Raw genomic sequence first — 5,027 nt, forward strand, 5'->3', positions numbered from 1 at the left:
TTTAGCCACCTGCAACTGTCGGGAAGTTTAACGCATCAGTGACGTCTTAATACTCTCCATGACAAAGCCTTGTGCTTTACCTATACGCAGTGTGTGCTTTACCTATACGCAGCGTCTATGTTTACGCCGATCTGTTGAGCGTGCGCAGGACAGCTTATGTTAGTGACAGCTTATTGAGAGGCTACTTTATGTTCACACTGATACTACGAGCTTACAGCAAGGTGTAAACATTTTGTGCGCTTCGTATCTGCAAAGAAAGGTGCTTTATAAAAACCAGATTGAATTGGATTTTCATTGGCTATGTGTAGGGATTCCAGAGTAAAAATGTATTTCAATACTTTGTAATTTTTTTTGGCATCAGCAGAAAGCTCATTGTGTCAATAATAATATCTATGACCAAACATTTTGAAATTCGATCCACTATTAATTATCCATAGAAATCACAATTACGCACCTCAAAATCATTTTTTTCCCAATCTATCACTAGGCTTCACAACATAATGCAAAGCACCCTCTCTAGTCGACACTAGTACTATCATTAATTATTATTACTCAACTTTGTAGCGGCATAAGAAAAGCTTTAAAGTATTTAGAATCTTGTTTGTTATTTAATCCAATGATTATAATATTGATAGACATTTAACTAACATATAATTTATCTTCCTCAAATAGCTGGTACAGCCAATCTCAACTTTCAACATGATTTAAGAAGTAGGCCTATGTTACATACAAATAATTGCTGTACTATGGATTCTTTTTTGTTAGTAATATCTGCCGATTTTCTTGAATGGATGCTTCACCAACCTGCTGAATAGACACCTCCAGAACAAAAATATTCAATAGAACATATAACCATGTCTCATTACAGCAACAGTATTGGTTCTTTGCCAATCATTTTTATTGTGAAAAATTCCATTGTATAAAAAGAGAGCAATAAATTATCCGTACAACTATCCTTTAGATAAAACTCTATACACTCCTAATTGCATAGAGGATATATATAGCATCATCACATCAACACTATCAATTCATTGGTTGGGAAATTCCTGTTTTACTTCAACTGAGTGCTGCTGTATCTTGTAAATAAAAAAAAAAATACGTTCATAATGGTGTTGGATTCATGCTGCCGATTTTCTTCTAAAAAAAATGATCAAAGGTAGTGTACTGTATAGGTTTTGCAAAAAATGTTTATATACAAAATGTGCATAAAAAATATTTTACTCAATCTGCTACTCAGAATGAAACAGGAAAAATATCCACATATCAATATATATTAAATTTCAATTCATAAACAAACCAACAGGTCAAAAATGTTTTTTTTTTTTTTAACAGGACGGTGACAGCGAGTCCTGGGATAAGTGGAAACAAAGAGTGTAACTATATAATTACGGGAGTACGCTCTGTTGTTCTATTTATACTCTTTTGGTGGGAAGAAAAGCCTAGGCCTTGAGTACGCTCTGTTGTTCTATTTATACTCTTTTGGTGGGAAGAAAAGCCTAGGCCTTGTTTTTTTTTTACAGGACGGTGACGGCGAGTACTGGGATAAATGGAAACAAAGAGTGTATCTGTATAATTACGGGAGTATGCTCTGTTGTTCTATTTATACTCTTTTGGTGGGAAGAAAAGCCTAGACCTTGTTTTTTTTTTTACAGGACGGTGACGGCGAGTCCTGGGATAAGTGGAAACAAAGAGTGTATCTAATAATTACGGGAGTACGCTCTGTTGTTCTACTTATACTCTTTTGGTGGGAAGAAAAGCCTAGGCCTAGTGTATGCGAAAACTAAGTAGGCTAGGCACTGCTGCACACAAAATACTGTAGCCCCCTTGTTCTCTACTTAATATTAATAATTGCTAACTTCAAAATGACGCCTGTTCTTTTGGGAAACTTTGTGGATGCCTCAACGGCTGTTTTGCACAGGTTACTTTTCATCACAAGATTCTCAATTACACATGCGTATGGGTAAAAATTTTTAATTTGCGCGAATAAATTTAAATTAAATTAATTAGCCTTAAATTAAAAGTTATCTACTGAATTGCCCTTGTAAACATAGCCAGTGAATAGTGCTTATGCCTTGCCGTAAGTGTAGCCTCATGGCATCACATCTGAGTATGTGATAGCCTTTCAATAATGCATATGGTAAGCCTTTGATGTAACAATCTGTCCTGCACATGCTCTATACATTGGCGTAAGCACAGCTTTTAAGATGAATAATGCTTACGACTCATAGACAGTGTGTTACCTATATAACAGGCATATTTGGAATACTGGAATATCTAGAAATGCAAGCTGGCAACAAGTCTTTACCTTATCTCTTTGTGATATAAGGAGGCTATGAGTTAATACTCATGGAGACTGCCTCCTCTCAATGTTTCTGTTGTGCGCATTTAGTTCCTTTTGCTCAATTTGAATTGCTGACGTAATTTCAAAGTCGTTTCAAACTGTGTGCGTATATGCAAACTGCGCAAGCATTCTTTCAGCATTTGTAGTAAAATTTGACATTTATATTATGAACTGATATTGATATTATCTTATTATTAGATTATGATTGAACATAATGTATTTTTTGGGAGATATACAGAAATTCCGATGCTTTTTAAATCGATCGGAAAATTTGCAATAAAAGGTAGGCCATAAATGTTGTATGTGGGACACACAGCACGGACGATAATTATTGAATGTATGAAAGATATACCACTACTAAAAAACTAATATGAATAGGCCTGGGCCTATAATAGGAATTAGATTTTTACAGATTCATCTGGTCTAAGGCCAGGCCCTAGGCATGTTACCTAAGGAGTACTGTACGTTGAAACCCACCTTTCTGGCTTTTATTTGGCAACGAAATAAATCTTCGCAAGACAAAGTAGGCCCTTATGTAGGCAATTAAATATACAGTAGAACACTTAATTTTATAACACATTTTAAATTACAAGATAAGATTCCTGAACGTGGTTTTTCTTTTCATGAAATAAAATTCATCATCCAATGACTTCTTCTTCCCATTTGCATTTCTATACTACTATATATATTACACACAACATGAGAGTAAATATAATTTTTTCCAACGAGAGTAATATACTATACAAATATTATTACTTACATTATTAAATACCTTTAAATTAATTGTCTGTTGATAAGTTGACATTTAAAATAATAATAAGTAAAGTAGGACTTACTTTAGAAAGTCACATTATTATGCAATTATTACTGGCCTACGATGTATTTATATGAAAAATACACAAGCTAAAATTTTTAAAATTCAGAGCGCGGCTCCCCACCACAAACCGCCCACCTCACTGGCACACCATCTTTCCCCACCCAACGCAACACAAAAGACTAGCAAGGCCTAAGCATTCTGAGGAGGTCCAGGCCAGGCCTAGCTGGTAGGGCGTATTGGTACCCTACTGGTGGTAGGCCCTCGGCCTAGTTAGCATAGTAGGCCAGGACCTATCATACTGCTGTCAAAGAGCCTAGCCTAAGGCTAGGCCCCTAGCTTGCTCTAGAGAGTGAGTAGGCGGGCCTAGATATCATTAAGGCTATCAATCATATAACACCAGGCTAGGTTGTTATTTAGGCTAATACTTCCAAATTATTTTACTTACATAAACAAAATATGTTCAAATGGAAAGAAGAGAGCTCTCAACATGTGGTCGATTAATATTACGATGAGCTCGCCCTCTATGGTTTGGCTAGTGGGATCGTTGGGTAATAGTAATACTGTACATCATACTATTTGGTACAAAATGAGCTACTGTATCTAGGGGCGGCTCCAACGGGGGTGGGGGGGGGGGAGAGGAGCTTACGCTCCCTCATCGGTCTGGTCAATCCCCCATCGGCTAAAGCTCGTCGGGCAGTCGGACCAAAAATTAAATTTGGCCTAGTTTTCCCTCTCTTCGTCTGGGTCTGATCAGTCATAAGTAGAACATCTAGAAATCCCAATTTTGAGAGTGTGGTTGACCCACCCCTGGCTTGGGCCGGGGGTGTGTTACTATAGCATTGAAAGCTAATTGTCAGTGATGTCAAGAAATTGCCCACCCAGCTTTGCGTTACCTTTCGTCGACTGTAGACTCATCGTACCATGCCATATTTTTTTTAATAGAAGAATTAGAAGAATTATAATTTATATTTTTATCGATTCTTAATATGTGTAACTATGTCATATCTGACATAATTACACATACAGTATTAAGAATCGATATGTATTATGTGTAACTATGTCACATCTGAATTTCATCCATGTAGTTGCCGTATTTATCGCGCAACAAAACAAAAGATCGAAGGGTCCACTGATTAATCTCAGATAAGAAAGTATAATACATACTCCAAGTATTGAAATACACGCCATCGTGTTGGGATTCAATATACATTAATTATGTCATCATCAGGAATCTATTCCTGATGATGACATAAATTAATGTCGAAATATTGAATCCCAACACGACGGCGTGTATTTCAATAGTTGGAGTATGTAATATACTTTCTAAAACAAAAGATAACCAGTATCCTAATGTCCTGTATATTGCCCATAGTCAAGAGTTGTTATAATTTACACCACAGTGCTATTGAAAAAAAGGGGGAATTCGTAGAATCGTGCCACCAATTTAGTCTCGCTGAGTTAATTACTTCCGTAGCCTTGTAAACTTTATTTTTATCCCTTTAAATATAAATATTTCTATTGGTATTGCTGGGCATTTAATTGCGCATAATTAAAAGTCTTCACTTTAGCTGTGTCTTTGAAAAAGAAAGAAAAAAACTGAGTAAAAGTTATCGAAAACTAAGAAGAAAACAAAAGAAAACAGAATATGTTAGAGATCAATAAAAAAAACTTGTGTTTGTATTGTATCTTAACCCTTACCTCAACCCATGGACAGCGACAGTGCTTTGTCGGTGTATAGTAACTTGAAATTTAGGCATGATGTGAAGTATACCTCTGTAAGTAGTTTTGGTATGTAGGGTACTGGTTAGGATAGGTTGTGATGGTAATTGAATAGGAATCTGAATAGGAATCTAACCTATTACCTTATAG

General features: G+C 36.0%; 1 protein-coding gene across 2 annotated transcripts in view; it reads right to left on the minus strand.

Moving 5' to 3' along the window:
• The window catches only part of LOC117123130, a 28,046-nt gene extending 24,322 nt beyond the window's left edge, over positions 1-3,724 (minus strand). For both annotated transcript variants that reach the window (XM_033268979.1, XM_033268981.1), the window contains exon 1: positions 3,604-3,724. The gene's annotated coding sequence lies outside the window, so the exon portion shown is untranslated. The remainder of the gene's footprint in view (positions 1-3,603) is intronic.
• Between the last annotated feature and the right edge of the window lie 1,303 nt (positions 3,725-5,027).

The sequence above is a fragment of the Anneissia japonica genome, unplaced genomic scaffold (genome assembly GCF_011630105.1).
Source record: "Anneissia japonica isolate Jap-2015-1 unplaced genomic scaffold, ASM1163010v1 scaffold5067_len495651_cov149, whole genome shotgun sequence".
NCBI classification, from domain to species: domain Eukaryota; kingdom Metazoa; phylum Echinodermata; class Crinoidea; order Comatulida; family Comatulidae; genus Anneissia; species Anneissia japonica.